General features: G+C 40.8%; 1 protein-coding gene across 11 annotated transcripts in view; it reads right to left on the bottom strand.

Annotated features, from left to right (window-relative positions):
• The window catches only part of NRG1 (neuregulin 1), a 173,918-nt gene that overhangs the window by 75,097 nt on the left and 76,465 nt on the right, over positions 1-22,356 (bottom strand). The gene's annotated exons all lie outside the window — the stretch shown is intronic.

Genomic DNA, 22,356 nt, shown 5'->3' with positions numbered 1-22,356 from the left:
TCCCCTCAGTACACAAAGAAAGGAAAACATGCTGCCTCCCAAATAGGGGCTGCTTAATTACATGAACTGCAATGATTTGTGCTTTTTCCCCCTTTTTTTTTTCCGTTTTTGTTTGTTGACATAATATCTCATGTGAGAGTGAATTACTTCTAGGCATACCTGTGCTAGAATGCATTCAAACTCATAAAATAATCTTCTAAGACTCTGTTACTTATACTTTCATAAAGCAAACAAGTACTGTGAAGGCAAGAGCAAAAAAATTCAATGAGTGCAGCTGAATTAGGAAGGATCTACTCCTGACATAAGTTGTCTTCCGATATGGCAACAATGAACACCAATGTGAATGTCTTCTTTTATTTCTTGTCCCCCCACTGTGAAGAAAGTAGCTATATCCTGAAAATTACCAGGTTCTGAAAAGTTGTCAAATATTTGCCTGAATGACACAATTTTCATGACAATATTGTCCTGAGAAGTGTTATTATGTAATATATTTGCAAAAAACATTGTCAACAAACTACAAAAGCTTTTTAATTTAATGCTTACCATTAAGTGCTGAAGCTTATAAAAAAATATTGAGCAGCATGGTCATATGGAACTTTATTCTTTCCTACATCTTTAAGCAATTAATTAAAATAACTGTAATAACTAATGAATGCATAGCAGTCTATAGTGGCTGTTGCTGTGCAGATCGAGTGGTAACTGAAGAAGCAAGCAGCTTTTTCACAATCTGATTTTTATTAGAGTTTTTTATTTTTTGCTGCAGAGATTATGTAGGAGCAGCTGCAGCTCCTTTCTGCAAGTTTATTTGGTTTCTCAAGGACTAAAATATACTTTTCCCCCTTTATTTTTTAGTGTGTGGAGGTGGAGTAGGGATGGATTTTCAGCTAGCTATGTGTTTGTGCCCTGACTGTTTCTGGTGAAGCCCAGATCAATCCCCATTGTGGACAACCCCTGCATGTCTAACCATGAAAAATAACAACTCTCATCATACATTTCGGAGAGAAGGCAGATGTCAAATTTTGCTGAATCAGTCTAAGTTATCTGTTCTAAGCCATCCAGGGCTTACTGCCATTATAAATATCTGATTTTTGATGTTTCTGTAAGTGAGGAGTACAAGAGCCAGTATGGCTAGGGAGTTTTTCCAGGTAATCAAGCAGACATCTTTGAGCTTATTCAAAAACTTTACACAATTCTCATTTCCATTCTCATTGTTAGTTTATTCTCATAATCAATACATTTATGGAATGAGGCCACTGTGGTAGCAGCTTTCTAAAAACTACAGAAAAAAAAGCCATTGCTTTTTTGTGGCATCCCATGAAAAGCAATGTACACCAAGACTCCTTCATTTCAATTGCAAATCTGGAATGTGGCAAGTTTTTAGAATGGGTGTGAGATTGCACATTTAAATGTGATCTGGGTTAAAGCTGCTATAAGGCTGGTTCTATTATCCTGCTGACACATTCACTGGATTTGTGCTGGCATGGAGGAGGAGGGTGAAAGACTCCTTTTTGTGGGGCTCCCAGACTGCACTGTCACATTTGTAATTGCACAACTCCCAGGCCAGCCAGATCAGTGGTCTCTTGTCCCTCTGTATGAGGGATATCTTCCTGACTCTTTCCCTGCCACAGGACACATGCATTGTTTTCTGGCACTGTGCTGCTTTCTACCAGTTCACTCTAAAACCACTACCAAAGAAGCTGCATGGATGGATGAAGTGGTTATACCCAGTTAACGCTTTGTGCTTTGCTGGAAGGGAACTGGAGCTTTATTCCAGGCTCTGCTATATGCTTCCATTGCAATGTTAGCAAGTGAGGATGTTCTCAGACATGGCCACTAATCTCATTTCACTCATTTTTCACTCATTTCACAGCTGGGGCCTGATCTTTCCAAAACATTGTGCCTTCTAAGTGCTGCTGGCAGGGACTGAATGGGTGAGAGAAAAATCTCAATGCTTAAGCTCTGAGGGCATAAGGGAGAGGCTATGGTGTAAGGATGGTAGCACATCTGCAAGTGCTTACACCTGATTCAGTTTATGTGGGGAAGAACATGATCTCTGCAAAGTTAGAGATCACACACAGGAGCTAATTCAGTGGGGTAGCTCTCATTTGGCCACTATCTCACCCTTGAAGGTACCAACAAAGACTCTCAGCTGAGGATCTCTGACTCAGCCATCTGATAACTTGGCCAAAGAACACATTTTGCAAATCACATGTAAACAAGTGAGTGACCCAAACTGTTTTATGTGACTCATACTCTCTGGAAAGGCACTATGTAAACAGCTTTTATGACTAAAAACAATTATAATCTGTAAATTACAGCATGCTATGCAATGGTGCACAAGTGTTCCACATTTCTGTCATTTGTCACACATTGCTATGACTTGTGTCACACACTGGCAAAACTCTAAAGGTTGAGAAGTTTGGTTATGGTCTTGATAGTGCGAGTGCATAGCAGGCAGTCTCTTTATGAGAAAAGATTTTGAAAAACAGAAGAAGGATACTGAGAACAGAATGAACCAGCCCTAAACACACAGGTATGAGTGATTCTACAAAAGGATATCTGACTCACTATGGATCACAAATGGTGGGGAACAACAAAGACACAAAAAAATCACGTCCCATGGCATGCTGCATCAGTAAGCCCCCCATGCAAGACTACAGTCTACTCTTTGAAGAAAGGAAGATGTGGACAAACCAAGAAGAGTCCAGCAATAATCACCTCAAACATGAGCATGAAGATATTAATACATGAATATAAATGAGTGAATGACTTTAAGATCGGAAATGGTAAAATGGGGCAAGGGATGCTATACACATTCAAGGTGCAGACCTGGCCCTTAGCAGTGTAACAACTTAGTGCTACTGCTGCTGCAGATCATTGGAGACCAAAGTCTGACTTTGCCAGGATATGGAGGTTCCCTACTGATATCAGGTACATGTTTGTATTTGCCCTTTCAGAGTTCAAACACTAAGGCTGTTCAGTGCCTAGGAGAGGCTAGCCCCACAACAGGCCTTGTAATCCCTTGTAATTTCAAGGAAGGGTTTTTCAGATAACCTGCTCCATGCTTCTTCTGGTAGAAGGATATTAATTAAATGATGAACCCAGAGTGAATTTCTCTCTGCAACCTTTAAACTCTTACATTAAGAGCACTAGCACTAGACAATAGACCTAAATTACTTTAGTTTTTAGAATAGGTTTAAAATCAAAGTTTTTAGCAAAAATAACCAGCCTGCTTGGGGCAACTGAGAAAACCATTTATTTGGCTCAGAACTAACTTTTCATGCTCAGCACAAGAAGAGTTGTTATATTCCATATATGACTTTCTGAGCAACACAGGACATGCAAGAATTGAGATGGTGAGGAGAAATTAGTGAGGAGTAAAGATCCTGATGCTCTGCTTGGCAAATATTCTGTGTTTGAATCATGGTGTGTTTGTGTGCATGTACACGTGCATATGAACACATGAAATTTAGTATAGGGTTTAGTGGAAAGTACTATTCACAATTCATCAGCTTAGTGTCATTTGGAGGATGCTGGATGTTTATTACTGGGAATATAATAGTAATTTCCTGTGGGAAAAAAACTATTAATATTAATTTTTATTCCAAAAAATTTAAAAGGCTATCCATTTTGTTTCTGAAACACTCTAGAGGATTTTAAACATTTGTAACATCATGCAGATCTTCCACCAATAATATTTATTGGCCTGTTTATTTTGTATTCAGCTAAAGTGGATACTTTTAGAACAAGAAAAAGTAAACCAGAAGTCTGGCCTGAAGAAAATAAACCAATCTGTTGAAATCTAGATTCCTGAAGTCACCAAGATCTGAAACCAGTGTTCTCAATAAAAGGTTATAATATTGCCAAATAGGTGGCATGAAAATTAAAATATCACTAAAATGACACACTAGGTTTGGCCTCTGAATTTTTGATCTTTAGCAGTCCAGATGTTCAAACTTATTTTTGCAATCATCACAATTAGAAATTATGAAAAAATAGCATTACAGAGGAATGAAGTACAGATGCTCATTAGTATCAGAACTGAACAGGCTGATACTTTGTCAAGAAAGCTTTGAGTACCAAGAGCTTCATGTCTGTATCTGAATGATATTACAAGCCATGCTCCATTGCTTGTGTTTTAATTGCTACATCAGTGGAATAGATCACTTGGTTACAAGCAACTTCTGAGTCAATTGTTCTGACAATACATGTTTCTGAAGTGCTTTTTATTGCCAAACAGGTATCTCTAAAGAACTGCTATCATAATTAACATTTGCAAATCTTCAGTCAATAGTCATTAGTAATTTTTAACAACTGACCAACTTAACAGCTGACCAAATCATGGCCTCGATCCAAGTAACAGCTGACACCATCTACATTGGTTGAATTCACAAAAGCAGGAGCTTTTATTGACAATCTAGGTAAATAATGGCAGAACAGATGCTATGGGGAAAATGTGCTACTGCAGCAAGAGCCCCATATCACCTTCTTCTGCAGGCAGAAAGCCAGTGGAAAGCAATGCTGTATTTCATTTATGACAACAGCGAAATATTTATTGTGATGAAATGGACTGAGGGTGGATATGCAGAAATTGTTTTTCCACTGGCAGTGCAAACTTTCTCTAATGCATGGTCAAATCTTCAGAGGGATTTATATACCTAGATAAGGTTTGACACCTAAGGAGATTTACTAAAAGGGTCAAACTTTACTCTGGAGTAAAACACATCCATTCTTACTTGCCTGTCTCCATCTCATACAGTTTTTAGGAGGAAAAAGAGAGAGGAGAGCAAGGACATTTCATGCATTGCCCACAATTCCTTTTGCATAGGGTAATTTCTGTAACTTCATCCGCTACCAGTGGGTCACAAAATTTGCCACAGAAGGGACATCCACCAGCAATAGCTCAGCATATATCTTCCACGCCTTTGAATATCAGCCCCCTGCAATTCCCCCAGGGCTTTTCACTCCTTCTTTGGAGGAAGGTGGTGGGATTGGGGTGGGTATTGGATACTAATTTCTCCCATGGGTCAGGATTTCACACCTGAGTATGAAGGGGTTAATCTGATTTACTCCCTTGAATGAGTTTCTGTGAGTCTGTAGTGGGAGCAATATGTGAACTTGCATAATCAAAGAAGGAAATAGCAATAATCCTGACCATGCCATGTGGCTTTTATATTACAGAACAAAGCCTGTGCTGTGAGGGATGTAAAGTCTGCCCTGATGTGTTCCTCATCCGGGGCAGGAGGGACAGGTTTTGAGCTTGAAGATGTGTCTGGTAGTGGGGAGGGAGGCCAGAGGAAGGAGGCACACAGTGGTCTTGGCAGAGAACAGTTCTTACATTACACAGCATTAACTAAGGGCTGCCACACAAAATGAGCTAGCAGCTGCAAGTTTGTTTTTTTGTAGGGCTTTTGCATAGAGTTACAGCCCAAACCAGCAGGCACTACAGATTAAGCCCTGCTGTTTCAGCTATTGTGCTCTTCCTTCTCAAATGCCTGTGAGGAGTAGTCACAAACTTTGCCCTTAGCTGGGCAGCACAAGGGACATCCAGCCTCCTTGGAAAGTGTTTTTTTTTGTTCTGGGTTGGTACACACTGCTTCTGCTGAGCTTTCTGCACTGCTGCTCTGAATTCCTCTGACCTTTGTCCAAAGCAAAGCCAGGCCCTGCCACATCCGCGATGAAAGGATGAACATGAAGAGATGCAGCCCTGAGAAAACAGACCCTTGCTACCCATGTTGCCTGGAACACTGTACCTCTCAAAACACCACTTTTGTGCTTGTGAGAGAGCTGATTAGTTCTGGTCCCATTCAGGTCATGTTCACCCCCCCATGGCAGCACATACATAACTTGCTGTACCTAAGTAGGTTGGTTGATATAGAGTCTGGATGACTCCTGCCCCAGGCAACTACTGCACAATAGAATAGCCTTCTGTGATAATCCAAGACCTGACTGGATTTCAGAACCTTTCCCCACGGCTGCATGGTCCTGATCTTGCAAGCGCTCTATTAGCACCAGGAAGACCCTGCACTGCAGGAGTGACACGGCAGCAGTTAGACAGACAAATGCATTCCATGAGAAGCAATTACAGAATTAAGTGTATTTGTATGAGTGGAAGTGAGTAAAACATTACTAGAAAAGGTCTGGTACAATTGTCATCCCTAAAATTGGCAATGCCCTGGAAAGGGGAGTGGGAAGCTATACGAGAATCCTCATTTACTAGAGAGCTCTCTATCGGTTTCTGCAGATTTATAAACCTGTTAGCTTGCTCACTGTTAATGCCTTATACTCCTGAGAAGCCCTTTTTGGGCAGAATAAATTATGGCCTCCCCCACCACGGCAGGAATAGATTGTTATATAGTTCTCCAAAAGGACCTAACTGCACCATGAAAGATGAAACAGCATGACATTTCTTTTAAAGCAAAAGTAAAACTAGTTATACTCTGGGTCTATGGTCTTTCTTTGATAGAGAAAAAAAGAGAGATGAATAATAGATGGTCCCCTGGAAATACTGTTCCAGCAGCTCTTAGCTGGAATTGGGCAGTGCTAATATACTATGGGCTTTCAGGATTAGTCTATTTAATCTCTGTAACAATATAGTAATTTTAGCCCAGTGAGAAGCCATTGCAACTCCCCCATTTCCCCTGTAAAGACCTTGAATTTCTAAGAGAAAGGAGTCTTAGCCATGTCCCAAGGCAATAGATAAGGAGCCTTTAGCTTCCCTGTCATTCTCTAAAAGCGTCAGATAAACAGGAAATGATACAAGGCATGATACAGGAAACAATATACTACTGAAATGCTTCAGGATGCAAGAGACCTTTAAAAAAAAGAAAAAAAAAACTACCTTGGAAATAGAAAGTAGATGAAGGTGGTTGGGAGACAGTTAATCAGAAGTATCAGTCAATGCAACAGGACAATTAACCCTGTTTGCCACAGATGTTTTTTGTTTTGCATTTTCAATTCTCTAAGAAAGGGTGAGAAGACAAGGCCATAACATATAAGGCCACCACCTACTGCATGCTGAATCTGTGTTTCTCAATTATCTTCCAGATACTTAGATTTAACACCTGTAGAAGTCCACACGAGCCTCAGAGATCATGCCAACAAAGTAAATGAAAACAGGTGCTTGATTGCTCCAGTGTGTTTGGTAAAAGCTTAGCAGTCAGGCCTAAAATTACAGCTTCATTAATCAGGCATTAACTCACACATGCACCTTATTGTAACTATGATAAAACTAGGTATGTCTCCTCCTTAATGATTTTAACTCTCATGACAGATCCACCCCCTGCCACATCCACTAACTCACTAGAAAAGTAAAAAATAGCCAACCGTGTGTTTGCTTTCTGCCCCAGTGTGAATGTGAAACAGGTGTATCAGAGATGGCAGAGCATCCCTTTGGCTGCTGGTAGTTCATGAGCCAAAGAGTTCTTTACTCTTTGGTGTCTAAGAGGTGTGCAACATTTTGCCTCATGCCTTGTGGACTGCAGCACTACACAAACCATGTAAACTTGCTCAGTAATAGAAGATACTGAGAAGTCTCAGAGATGTTGTTTCCCCACCTTACAGTTGACTACTCCTCTCATATTTACCAAAAAGTACTTGGGGTGCAGAATGGATAGAAATTGTGACCTGAGAAGGTGCAAAAGCCAGGAAAATATCTAAGAGAACATCTAAAACAACTAGCAGATCCTGACCCTGAAAATTTAACTATGTTGACATGATCATTCTCTGAAGAAGGATTGGGACCCTTTCACAGCCTGCAGTCCTGAAGAACAACCAACGAAGTATACAGCCCTGTACTGCTGGCTTAGCACCAGTCTTCACCTAAAGGGAAACAGGTTATTTACTGTTCAGAGGTCTCCAGATTACTGTGTGAAACCACAATCTTGCTCTAGAAATTCCTCCTCTGGAAGGTGAATTTACAGTTGAGGGCTGCCACAAATGAGATGCTATGTAGACTGGGGATATGGGAGCATGATGTAAGTAAGGCTCTGTGCAGCACTCCCTGGTCATGGAAGAGCACCACTCTCCTTCTCTTGGGGCACCCTTTCAAACCAAGCACTCACTCCAGCCCTGCACAAATTTCCATTCTGACTGTGAGCAGATCTGTACCAGCCACAGCATTTCCAAGTGGGAGCCCACACTGTTCATGCAGCAACACTCATAAACTCAACTCGGAGGGCACTTTGAGGTAAGACAGATGGAAAAGCTTTGTTCATTCACTTGCACATCAATCCACAGAAAGTCGAGGACCACAGCCTCATGTAGGTGGTACACTAGTTCATATGGTTGGCAGTGTCAGTTTCTCCTTTGTGCAGTGGACCACTGGAGAAGAGCTTCACAAAGCAAAGACAAAGTAAAACTTGATCTCCTAACTCTAGAGCCATGAAAAATCCCTTAACTTCTCCACCATCACTGATGTTGGAGAAGAGGCCTGCTACTTTTTAGTTATTGTGTGTTGTACGAGAAAAGTTATGATCCATCTGTTGAAGTGCACAAGGACCCTGTAGAGGCTTTTGTCCCTGCACTGGGCATCGTGTGCTCTTTTTTGATTGCAGTAATTTCCCTGCAGTTCTAAGCTCGATGCTTTCCAGAAGACATGTTTCCTTTGCAAGTGAAATTTACAGTGTTGTCATGGTGTCCTGTCCTAATTGTAAAGCAGCAGAATAATTTGGATCATGGCTGAAAAAGTGTTTCAGTCTTCTGTAAACAACATCATAGCAGAGGTGAACTCAGATGTAAGGAGGATACAACTCCCTGGGTTATCCCAGCAAATGGTCACATACTAAGTTTGGTATAGGGAATATCATCCCATGCAAACCTTCATTTGACCTCTCTTCTACAAGTCTGGCAGTGACCCAATCCCAAGCATTTGTGTTCTGTACCAAGCTGTCTATCCCTAACAAAACCCTATATTAACATTGGCATATTCCACTCTGAAGCAACAGTATTAACCTATTTTGGAACTGATTTCATGCAGGACACTGGGAATAAAAAGCACATCTAATGTAATCAATCTTGCATTTCTAGCTGATGCAATGCTTAGGTTGCTTTTTGCTAACAGCAGCATCTACACAGAAACAATATATATCCCTGCTGCAGAGAAAAGCAAACTGGCAGGAGAAGAAAGGATTGTTCCTGGCATCATTTCCCCACCTACAAAGCAGAAGACAGAGCTGTTTCAAGCCAAGCAATTATCCTCAATTTATTATATTAATGACAATAGTGAAGGGCAAAGCTAAAAAATCTTTCTGGATAGGGCTGATAAGCAAGGAGGCAGTTTGTGCCGAAGAAATTGCACTTAGGCCTATAAGTGTCCCATAGAATACTCAGAGGGTGCTTATGTCCCTTCTCCTGCTCAAAGGATCTGCCTTTTTGCTTGTTGAGCTGGAACTGTCCTTGTGCTGTGCATCCATCAGACACCTGCAACCTCCCCAGTCAGTGCTGCAGGACTGCCCGAGGTGATGGTGTGAAGGTCATGCCTGCAGCCTTGCTCTGTGCACATCAGGCTGTGAAGTTTCATGGAGCTTCATGAGTGGCTGAGGAACTGATGGCTGAGCCCACACTACACAATGGACAGGCTGAAAAAACAGCCATTGGGCCAGACAGTGCTCAATCAAATAATGATCTGATTTTGCGTATTTATGTACAAAAAATTGAAACTAGCCAAGAATGGAAAGAAGCAATCAATCTCTATTAAAAACAAACAAATAAACAAAGCAAAACCAGAGACCAGAAACAAACACAAACAGGCCCTGCAGCTAGTTGAGGTTCAGCTAAAGCGTGCATTCTACAACACTCAAAGCTCTTAACTTAAATCACCAGACCTTGGTTAACTAGTACTTTGTCAGTTGTCAAAGAAGAGCAATATTGCTTCTTTTTTTTTCCCCTGAAGGAAGCCATTAGCCAACAGTCTATTACGTTCAGTAACAATGACAGAAAAACAGTCTGACTTGAAATGTCAGGATCTTGTTTTGTTTGCATTCATTTCATTCATTTTTAGCAATAAATGCTATAAATGCATTTTAACAGTGAAGACATATTGCTTTCCTAAGTATTTTAGACAATATTTATTTTCAGAAATGAAAAAGAAAAAAAAAAAGAAAAGAATCTCACTAAGAAAAGGATTCCAGAATGGTTTTTAATTTGCTATGTCTTTATGCCCACGCCTGTAAGTGTAAGTCTATACTTACTACCCTTCATTTGTGAATTTTCTACTCCTTTTTCCTGGATTTTCCTCATAGATGCTACCACTTAAAGGGAGCACAGCTGCCTCTCAGTCTGGGCGACTTCATTCTTGGTGCTGCCAGAGGTTTCCTCTGTTATACAGGGTAAATCACAGAGGCATCTGTAAGAGGGGCTGTTGGCACTCAGAGACTATGAATTCATCCAAGCAAGGCAAACATTTGTAAACTGTCACCTACAATGTTATTATTGACTCATCCTGTGTAAAATGAGACTGGTGAGTATATTTCCTTAGCTCTCTCCCAGTCTTCTAATGGATATGAAAGTTGGCTGCTGTAAGAACATGTGTTCAGTGGGGTTAAATGGAAGATCAATACATTCTGGTTCTCTCCATTTCATGCCATGCAAACTGGGGTCCATCTCATTCCGGAGCACCCTTGGCCATCCCATGCCAGCACTGATATTGCAAAGCTCATGACACCAATCCTATAAAGACTACAGAGCAAAAAAAGTCATCCTTACCCCTGCAGCAACACCCTTCTCCACTTGCACGTCTGGATATTCCCACACGTGCTGCCCTGACACTTTCAAAGGAGGAGGTGATGTGCCCCCACAGCACAGCTTTGTGTAGTCCAGATTAGGAGTATGTACCCTTATCTTTAGCCCGAGCAGCCTCCAATCATTTCAGGCCAGCATGCAGCCTAGCTGAAAGGGCTGGTGTGAGCTGCAGTGACATTTCCATCACAGCTGCCATTTCACATCAGCCCATTAGCTGCTAAGCTGGCTACTTCCTGGCGCTCAGCTGAAGGAAGTACTTTGTTGGGAATATAATCAATCTTACCACAAAACTGGCTGGTGCTCTCTCAGGTGATTAAGCAGTCACATGAGAGAAAAATGACACAATTCAAGGCTTGCTCTTAACCGAGCTAGGACATGAAAAATGAAAAGTGTCACTATAATACTTAAAACTCCCTTACATCACCACCCCCAAAAAGGAGCCATGAAATGCAGCCCCTCTGAAATGGACGTATGCATAATTCAAAACATGAGCTGCCTTAAGGAGCAGAACTCCAGGCCCTACTCTGCTGAGAATTACAAGCAGCACAAGCTTGAAGGCTTCTCAAGCAATGAGAAGGGCAGATTAGTAGCAGTGCAAGAAAATCAAAAACAGGAGAGACTGACGTTGAGATCACACATAGGAAGTCGCAATTTGACAATTTTAAAAGCTCTCTTAACAAGTGAACATCCCCAGAAACTCTTGTACTTTAACAAATAGCACTAGATTTGTAGCCATTCTGCTAAATAGTCTTATACTTCAGAATATTCACCCTATGGGACCTCCATGAGGAAGCAATAGAATGCTTTTTAAATTTGCAGAATTCAGAGCAGATTAAGTGTTAGATTTCAAAGAATCATTCCAAGGTTTCAAATGATCACACCAACAGTTCTTCTATTTTTACATTTAAGCCAGGAGAGGTCAAGCTACAACTGGAAAGGTAGACAGCATTTCCAATCCTGAATTCAGTACAAGATAAAACAAAGGTCAGTGTAGCTGAACTGCCCACTAGTTTTCAGTGAAAACTAGAGTCAGTGTGTAGGTAAAAAGTTGTTTCAAGTAATTGTTGTAATCATGAAGAAATCTCTATTGACCCAAAGTCTCCAGAGGGAGAGATTTGAATTTGCTAAAGCTTTTCTCTTGATGATATTGGGCTGTGAAGCAGTCACTTTAGGGTAGCAAGTTAGTGTGGTACAAATGGTGACATTGGTGTGGTTGATGAAGGTTAGTTAACCCCTAAAGGAAAAATTCTTTCAGTTTAACATGTTTATCCTTAAAAGAAGTGTGTTAATTTCCAGCTTGGAAAATCTATTTTCAGTTCAGTCTTGTATGATGCATATTCTTCTGCCAGATCTGAACACTCCAAATTTTCTCTTATGTGACCTCTAATTACACGGAAGCCTTGATCAAGTTGTCTGATTTTTCTCTACTGAGTGACATTTTTGAGGTTTCCTTTGAAGTGCATATTTTCATGACTTAACCAACATTTGCCAATAGTGCTTTTTGAACTCTGTGTCCAAGTTTCTGCTAAGTCAACATTTTTGATCAATTATCAGAAAAAAATGCCATTATGTTATCACCATTTGTAAAACAGAATAATGTATGAAAACCAAGATATTAATTAGATGTAAGTTAGCATCAGACAGTAATGCTGGTGTACCCATTTGTTAAAAATCAATATGTATTAGCATCCTGAAAGTATCAGTAACGCCCCTGAGAAGACACTACAGATAATCTGCAAAGGCAAAAGCAAAGCATAGCCACATATTATTCTGCAGCTTGGGGAAGCTGCTAGGTATGTTGGGTCAAGTAAATTTAGATTCTTTGAATCCTGGCATATTGACATGCAATACACTCTGGATCTCAATCCTGCTCAGCAAACATCAGAATATTATTCTGTTTTCTTTGTCTTCAGCCCCCTCCTCTGCAAGCTTCTGTGACAGCTAAGTGGCTTTTGTGAGCCAGTACTTCCTCTGATCACAGCTAGCAAATCTGCTTCCTGGGCTTGTAACAGTTATCTGAATACACTTACAGAACATGCCATTTTAATCCTTCCTCCAAATTTGGAGAAGGAAAAACTGCACACATTAAGCAATCTATTACCAACAATTAGGAAAATTGCAGAGTTACTTGAGAAGCTACTTACATGAGAGGCATCTATTAATCTCTACAGCACAGCAAATTCAAAATGCTGGGAGATAGTAAACAACAGAAAGGTTGTTAGCCATGTTCTTAAACATTCACACGTTCATTTTGATGGCTTTACTGGCCAGATGCCATTTTACAAACCAAAGGGAGAATTTTAAGGTGCCTTTCTGTTAACTTTGAAGCAAAAGTCTGTGTCCTAATGTATTCATTGGCCTTTTCATCCAGAAACACAGCCGTTCTTTGCTCACAAAGAGAATGCATTTACAGTTGTATGTCCCAAAAATTATGCAGTTGGAGGAATTTGTAAATATTGTCAATAATGACATTCAAAATCTATTAATATTATACTATCAACACCTCCAAAAATTTGGGTAAGCTGACTAACCTCCATGAGGCAAAGGCTCGGGCACACTGAGGAGTTTTGAACGAAGTGATGAAAGGGAATTCAGTGACAGAGAGACACTTTGCAGTAGCTGCAGCACAAGCAGAGCAACTCCAGCTGTTGGGATAGCTAGAGAAGTAGGGTGTGAAGGACAATTCCTTGGATCTCTCCAACAACAAAAAGTGGTGCCATCTGGCCATGTACATCCAGCATGGCCAGATGGCAAGATGATCTGTCCTACAGAGGATCCCTTAGAAATGCATGATGGACAGAGCGAATGATTCCATTCCTAGTTCAGATCCTCAGCAGTGGAAAAAGCTGCTTTGGGATCTCCTGCAAGTGCCATGCAGGCTGTAAATACCTGTGGAACTGCAGAACAGATTCTTATTTTATCCAGTCAAGAAAATATCAGACCTTCCCTGCTCTCCTCTGCTTGACAGCTACAATCAATTCTTTGCAGTTTCCTGGCCCTTTCCTGGCTACTTAATGATGCTCTGCTCTTGCAAGTAGGAGCTCAAGCCTCTCCAAGATCCTGTACCAACACAGCAGGAGGCCTTTTGTCTTGCTTTTGATCCTGCACTCCTTAATTCCTAAAACCATAACAACAGAATTCAGTGGTTGGTTCCCTGATCGACTCAGACCAGATACATAAAAGATCATTCTTACACTCCCCTGAACTTCTCCCTGCCTGACACACTTAATTTCCCTTGCTAAGGCATTATTACTGCCACATTGCTATGTGTCTTGCTGAGCATACCTACAACCCAAGAAAGCCTGTTTTGAAAATATAAAAATGTCTTAAAAATCCCTGATATCTTGACATTATTAACCATTGTGACTTTCTATAGTCATGCCCCATTATTCTCATGTCCTGTTACAATAAAATATGCTCAGGTATAATGACACCATATCAGGATATGTCCATTCAGCATATCTGTAGGACAGAAATGAAAAAGAATCCATATCTTCAAGCTGGGAAGACGGGAGCAAGCATCAAAATCTTCCATCCCATTAATTCATGCACTAGGACAGTTTCCACTTTTGGAAGGAAGATCCGAATGTTTGAGAAGTTGAGGTAATAAAGTGAATTAAGGGCAAAGTAATGAATAACAAACTGAATGAAGGGCAAAGTGATGAAATGGTCTTTGGGCCAACAATGGGAGAAGTGTCAGTGGGGCATGGAGGGAGAAGTCTTTGAGAGCATAAGCAGAAGTCAAGTGTACAGGGGAACTGCACAGTTCAAATCATTGAGCTGGCCTCCTGTTCACCCAAGAAGACTTGCTGAAGGCATTGTTTGGAGTAGGACAGAACCAGATGGGGAATAAGGGAGCTGAAACACCTCCTAAAATACACACAGCATTGCCATGGCTGGGCAACATTTGTCTTTTCTTCCCTTGACTGGCCCTTAGAATTATTATTCCAGTGAGAAGCAGTATGCAACCCTGGGAGTTAAAGAAGAAGGTTGGTGAGGGTCCTTGCATGTGTGAGTCATTGGTCTTCTGCTCTGACTGGACTATTGATTTACTGCTTAAAATTTTAAAAAGCCACTGATGCTACTTTATGCATCTTGAGTACTTCTAAACAATCATCAAGGCAATGAGAAGGTTTTGTTGTCATTTGCTGGAATTTTGGACTAGCCCATGTCTAAGTACCATCAAAATTATGTCTCTATTTGTTTATCTCTATTAACAACTTCCTCCATGGGGAGAATCAAAAAGTTCAGCCTACCTACCCTGTCAAAAAGGGTTATCTGATGTTGAGCTTATCTAATGTTGAGCTGATTACAGTGTATATGGACCTTCATTAGTGGGAAACACATGGCATGGAAGAACTTTTCTATTTAGGAGAGAAAGGTGTAAATGAACGAGAGGTCAGAATACAAACATGTGTTTTCAAAGTCAAAGTAGGCGGCTTTTTCTAAAAGAGATGCTAGGAAATGGGAAAAGGCAGAAAATGTCTTGCTCTCAGGTTTCACACCACAACTGGAAGACCCCTTAGTAGGGATGTCACTGTGTCATGTGCATTCCAGTGCTCTTATAGGTTTTACAGGGCTACAGATCTGAGAACCTTTATAACAGTGAAAATTCAGGCCATTTAATTCAAGCTGAAATACAAATGAATTATCCAGATTAATTTAATATAGGGAAAAGTCCAAGTTTCTCTTCTCAAGATGCTGTTCCAGTAGCCTTACACTAGCTTCCACTTACCTCCTTAGAAGATTTAAGTAATCTTTCATGGTCTCAGAGATATTTCTTTTTTTTTAATACGAGAAAAGCTTTAGAATGAGCTTGATACTCTTCTTCTCTACTTTGATCTGTCTAATCACATGAATTAATTGGCTGTTAAAAATTGTAAAATTCAAACATCTTTCAGGAATTCCATACAAATACTGAACTATGTCACAAATCATGCTTAAGATCACAGCTTCATATATTCCCCCCAGTGCCATGTGACTACCAACCCAGTATTGATTTCCTTTCATCTCAAAAACTGAGACGATATTCATTGCCAAAATAAAAAGCTGTGTGAGTTATGAGAATGCACTGCCAGCAAGTTCCAGGATGAAGCAGAGATATAAAAAAATGGGGGAGGGGGGAGAGAAAGCATATGTGAAAAAGCTGAATATGCTTTTGTGAGAAGATATACATTGAAGTAAGACTTTTGTAGCTAAACAATACAGGACCAAACATAATAGATGGATGCTACAATACTACTGATCTTGTCCAGAGCTGAATGGACCTTGCCTCTTGTTTGGCTTAGGGAAGCCTTGAGTGATGGCCAGCCATGTCCCACTGGATCTGTTCCTGCACATTCTTCCTTAGCTAAAGCCTTTTCTTTTGTCTCAGTGACTAAAACTCTACTGTGAATGGGGGAGAGGGATGAGACAGATCAGGGTGTAAATAAGCAGAGTTCATGTTACCTCAAAATAATCAATTTCTCCCTTGCTGCTCCCTAATTGCCAAACAATGGTCATGCTCCAGATCCTGCGTTTCATGTGCACCTCCTACTGTGTCTGGTACTTCAGAAAATGTTTTAAAGTGAAAGATCAAGATGTGATTCACAGTGCTCACTCTCCAGGAAAGTGGTCTCCTGAAAAGATAATTGTAAAGATAGCCAGTGTGCCTAATATAAAACCATCCACAAAAGACAGGGCCTGCTCCTCTTTGTGGTCTGCCTGGGGACCAAGAGGGCAGAAGCCTTTGGCAGAAGATGCTCTAAAACCACCTATCCATCTCCAAAGTACACACCATGATTCAGTCCTTGATTTTATGTGAATTTAACATGACCTGAAGCATGGTCATGTTCTTGACCAGAAGTCTTGACTTCTCTTGTTGCTTAGCTTCGTACTGTGTAACAATAACCCAGCTTTGAGTCCAAACCCAGCTTTGAGATCTGAATGTCTCACAGAAAACAACTCCCTTCCTTTAGTCAGAGAAAGCCCTTTCTCTTAATTCCAGCCCATCCAAGGTGAAACAGGCATTTTCCTTTCAAAATTATTTTATCACCTGCCATGGCATTTTTAAGGTCTGTCTCCCCTTTCCTGAAAGACAGACAGCACAATCTCTGCCCAGGTACTGTCTGCAGCAGATTGGCATCACATGTGCTCTCTCTGAACCAGCTGCCTCATTGCATTGCTATTGATTCTGAGTTGGATTTCTGCAGCGAATCTATTGCACTTCCATTAGCAAGACTGCAAATGATGAAAACACTCATTTATATCATCCCAGCTCTGCACCACAATTAACCTGCTACTTAGCCTCCAGCAAGCCAAATTGTGCTTTCTCATCTGATGCAGAGAAAGCTCCCCAAGGTTTCTCTGTAACCAGAAGTTAGGCACAGCAAATCTGAGGTAGGCTGCTGTGTGCTTTATTTGCAGTGCATTAACAGGAAATAAAACAGTGTAAAAAATATAACACATATGGAAAGAGGATAATTTTAGTCCTCTGCAGTGAAAATCCAAACCCTGAATTTTGTAATTACATCAATTATTTATCAGTTTTGCTTAGAAACTTTTGATGCAGAATACTTGCAAATGTAATTTTTTAATAAAGAAATAATGGCCATATACTTTGCACATCTACTGTATTCTCTATACTCACATATACATCTGCATATAAATGAGGAGGGAGAACATGCAAAAGGCTCCATGAGGCACAAATACATTACTTACTCTCAGGAAAGTTTACAAAGCAAAATGAAGCTTTAAAAAATAAATACAAATGCAGATTACTATTTTGTACTGAGAAATTCAGGCTATTATTAAGAAAGAACACTCCAGGAAATACTGCTTTTTCTCCAACATATTCTGTGCACAATGAATGGTTCATGAAAGGAAAACCACACCCATGAGGAAAATTTGAAAGCCATGAATTTGGGGTGCTTGTCCAAGAGAAAGACACACAAGACCAATCTGTACAGTTTGCTGTATGTTAAACAGAAGAACTGTTTCCATGCAATCAATGAAAGCTAAAAAGAGGGGTGATAGAGATACTGAAAGAAACATAAAACATTTGTTTGAGCAAACTGCGCTTGCTGGGGACATTTTAAAGACAGTGTGAGCTAACTGGACTGGGAAGGGGAAGTCTCAGTTATTACTTTGGAATGCTTAATGGACCTGAACTCCCTAAAAATTGCTGCATCTTATGCATCAGTCCCCCCCATGAGTCCCCATGAGTGCTCCTGTCACAAGTATATACCTCTAGCAGCCATCAGGACCTGTGGAACAGCAGAGCAGTACAGACTGGCTGGCTCAGTACAGTGGCACTTGCTTTATTGCTGCTTGTTAATGGAGGCCCAGTTGTGTCTCCTGGGCTTCCTGAGATCAGCATCCCTTTACTACGCTCCTGAGCCAGGCTCAAAACTTGTCTGGTATCTTAACCATGATTAATTGTAACTTCCCTGTGACAAGATGTTGTTAATTCACAGGATACATAAAAGAAAAAATCATGGCTTTCAAAATGACTACTCATATTGTGTATTTAACTTAGAAACTGATTGCAAGGGTAGTCTCCTTTTAGACCCGTGAGGAAAGAGAGTGACTCCTGTCAGAATCACTCTGGGAATTGTCTGGGGGAAGGAAGTCTCTTCCTTTATGCTGGATATGCTGCTGAAGGCTAACTAGCTTCCTAATGCAGGCACTTAAGTTAGGCATCTGAAGCTAATCAAATCCAGTACTGTGTCAGAAATGGACCAGCATGTGCTTTTTGCTCCTGCATCTTCAAGTTTTGGGAAAAAAAAAAAAAAAAATCTCTCCTGTGGCACTGCCCTGCAGAGAACAGTGAGCACAGAAAAGGCTGAAGTACAGTCTGTGCTGCATCATCTGCTCTCCCCTCCCCTGCATACAGCCCCCTGCAGCTCTCTGAGACATCCCAGACCTTGACACGTTCAGAGGCTGCCAGGCATGGGCTCAGTCCTATGGTGTTGTGATGGGGATTGGAAATACAGAGCACAGGTGGCCAGAATGAATCTTTCAAGAATAAGAACAAACATTGCATGAAGATTCTATGAACAAACCCTCTGTCCTTAAATTGAAGTTAGAGGGCTGCAGCACTTCTAAGTGGAGTGAGAGGCTCCCTCTAGCCTGCCATCAAGCTAAAGTACAGATCTTCCCAAATCACTGTGACTAGGAGAAAGAACATCAAATGCAGAGCTGAGAAAGGATGAGTGGAAGTGAAAGAGGTGGGGAAAAAATATAAGGAATATTTACAGTATGGTACAAGGTACAGTACAATTTTTATTCAATTTCCCCCTTCTCTAGCTCTAAAAATACACAAGAAATTTAGTCATTGTGCCTCAACTTAAGACTGATCTCGCTTCTTTTATTACACTACGCCTTTATCAATACAGAAATATTCCTTTTCTTTTGACTTACCTTTTGTATTTTAATATTAATTTTCCCTTGCTGAAAGAGAATGAAAGGTGGATGCTTTAAAGCATTACCATAATTAGGGAGCTTGGAGTGCAGCATGTCAAATTAGAAGGGGAGCTGAGACTACTTCCCAGGTAAACAGCCACTACCAGGCTTCAGAAGCAATCTTTTAACCTTTTTCCACTGAGGATAAGAAAGCAGCATCCTTTGCTAATAATGACCCAGCACACCTGAAGTGGAAGCAGAAATCAAAAACTGTGGAAGGGAGTTGTCCCTCCAGTAGTCAGAGGTAGCTGACAGTAATGTAGAACTCTTTTTTCCATTTTGCCACATTCTCTAGGTGAGGAGCAGCACAAATGAGATAGGAAGGAGTCCTGCCCGCCTCCCAGGGGACATGCACAGCTCCAGTGCTGTAGGGAGATGAAGACATGCCTGTTGATCATCCGCTGGCCACCAGCACAGCACGAGTGCAGCTGGCACATCAGCGCTGGCACACACTGCCTACACACACAGCACATCAGCTGGCCAGGGAAGCCAGAAGTGAAATGGATGCAGGAGGTGTGTGGATGCGCCACCAGGCATGGGCATCCTCTGGACCCGGCTCTCTGATGGTCCTCAAGCTCTGCTCTCAGGGAAACCCACTACAGAAAAATCACGCTGTGGAAAATCACATGTGTCTCCTGCCCTGTCTCTTGTGTGCCCTGTGGCACTTGAACGAGTTACAAGAGTTGTGGTTCCAAAGCCAAGGCCTGCTTGGGCCTCTGCTCTGGGGCAGAACCAAAGCACAAGAGTGCTGCACTATTTTGGCAGAGCTGTCACTCCAGAAAGGCAAGCTCCACATGCGCCTTTCTGGGAGTTTTGTGGGGAAATCTTAAATGGAAAGAGGAGGCTGTAGGAAGACCTTTAAAGAGGGGAATGGCTGCTTTGCAGAAACATAAAACCTACTGTTACAGAAACACATTTTTTTGCAGCGCTACAGAACCGAATGTCTAACCAGCCTGCATAAAGGGTGGAATTGTATTTGAAGGTGATAGTGTTAGAGGAAGTGAAATTTAGCTCCTGAACTGACTTAGCATTATTACAATCTGCATGTCTTCTCAGAGGGAGGGAGATTGTAGGTTAGGGTGTATTATTATATCCTGCTTGTAATAATATCTTCTCTGGTGTAATTATGCTAAGATTGACAAGCTCCCTAAATATGGGAATGCTTTAAAACATTCACCTTTCCTTTCTCTTTCAGCAAAGGAAAAGTTATATTAAAATATGAAAGGTAAGCTAAACAGAAAGAAATATTTTTGTATTGATAAAGGGCAAAGAATAACCAAAGGACCAAGACCAGTCTTAAATCTAATACACCAGACACAATTATCAGGATTGTCTCTCTTCTGCTTTCTCTTCCAGGCTCCAGGAGAAAGAAGAATCAATTAGCCCTCTGCAGACTATGACCTTGAAGGATACAGCTTTAAGGGAATATGCTGAGTAAGACAGAAAAGAGAGAAGGGAAAAAGATTTGGAAACTCTTGGAGGGGATAGGTTCAGAAACAGTACATCAAGCACGGAAGATGAAACGTGCATTTTTAAAAATCTTATTTCTGCACTGGAAAAAAAATTTTCAGCACATAAAGGACTTTCTGGGAACATATTACCTCACTCTGCCTGAAAAGAAAAAAAGGACACTGAAAGGCAAAAGAAGGGACAATCCAATTTGCAGATGCTACTTTTCAAGCCATGTCACTGAGAATTTTATAGCTGTCAAAGGCATTAAAAAAAAAAAGTCAGCACTGATGCAATCTGTCAACCTCTTCAACAAATCTTGCTCTACATAAAACACAACAATGTGTTTGAAATGCAGCTGTTTCAAAAACCCCAAGACAGTGCTTTAAGAGCTGTACAAAAAAGTTCTTTTCATGCCTCTTGGAATTCTTAGGCAGACCTTCTGCAGTGTATTTTTCCAGCTAGATTTTCTGATTTTTCTTTGCAGATAATCAGATATGCTTGCCATAATCAGAATTATGTACCACAGTTAGAATAAATTCTGTCTACCCAACATTCTCCCCTAGAGCAAACCAAACTTGATCTGCTACCAGTTCTCCCTCTCCTTTCAGTCTGTAGCTATGGAACTCTACAATGCCTTAAAACACATTTATCTTTAAAAAATAAGGCCAAATTAAACAAAAAAATCCAAATAAAAAATTCAAAAAACCCCTCTCAACCCAATCACATAACTTCCGAACCACCATTTATTTCCCAGATGTGAGCAGATCTAAATGCAGACAACGGCTTTTTGTCAGTGACAGCTCCAAAGAATATTTTCTGTGCCCCTCCACCCCTTTGTTTACTTCAGAGATGAAGTTAGCATGTTTTTGAAAAAGGTTTGCCACATATGTGGAAATTCAAGAGGGATTCTTGAAGCAATTATGACTGAATAGTGGTCTCTGGTCACTTTATGAAGCAAAGTGTGTTAAGAAGTCATATATTTAATGTCAGAACGTTTGCACTACAAAAAAAGATTTTATGCATCAGCAATATTTAAAAGAAAGCTCACTTAGCATAGTTCTATTTAATTGCAAAGGTGGTTAATTAAAGTAACACCACAGACAAGGCTCCCTATCATTTACTGGTACAGTAGAGTTTCTCTATTAGACTGTTTCCTTCTAGCAAATTACTTTTAATCTGCAGGATGGTTGCCACCCATCATCTAGGCAAAAGGCAGATGGGTTTCTACAGGAATACTCAGAACTTTCTTTCACTGATTCTGGAACTGCTGTTCAAGACTGACTCTCAGCTGAAAGGACCTCCTCTGAAATCACCCTAGTTATACTCATTTTCACTGGCAAGGGTGTTGGCCTGAAATATTAGATTTAATCCAAATGCCACATATCTATACTCAGTTCAGTCTTAGTGGGGCTAAACTTAGAAGTGAACTTCTGGTGACTTCAGAGCTCCAGGGTGAGGTCCAGTATGTGCCATCTTCAACGTGCCAACCTATGGCATTATAGGGAAGGCATGAGAGAGAATAAATGACATGGGGTCCTGCATGGAAATTTGTGAGGAGTGCAGTTTTTCACTCTGATCACTGCAGCTTTCGACAGGAAACCTCAGCCCTGTGCTCTCAAGCAGAAGACTGTGCTGTCTTCCCTTTTACTAGAGTTACACAGCTTTGCACAGCTCAGGAATTGCTGGCTTGGTTTGCTTTGAATTTGGTGGGTTAAAATAATG

Source organism: Lonchura striata, chromosome Z, assembly GCF_050655825.1.
Source record: "Lonchura striata isolate lonStrDom1 chromosome Z, ASM5065582v1, whole genome shotgun sequence".
Taxonomy (NCBI): Eukaryota; Metazoa; Chordata; class Aves; order Passeriformes; family Estrildidae; genus Lonchura; species Lonchura striata.
Note: the sequence above shows the minus strand (reverse complement) of the source record. Positions and strands in the feature narration are given on the sequence as shown.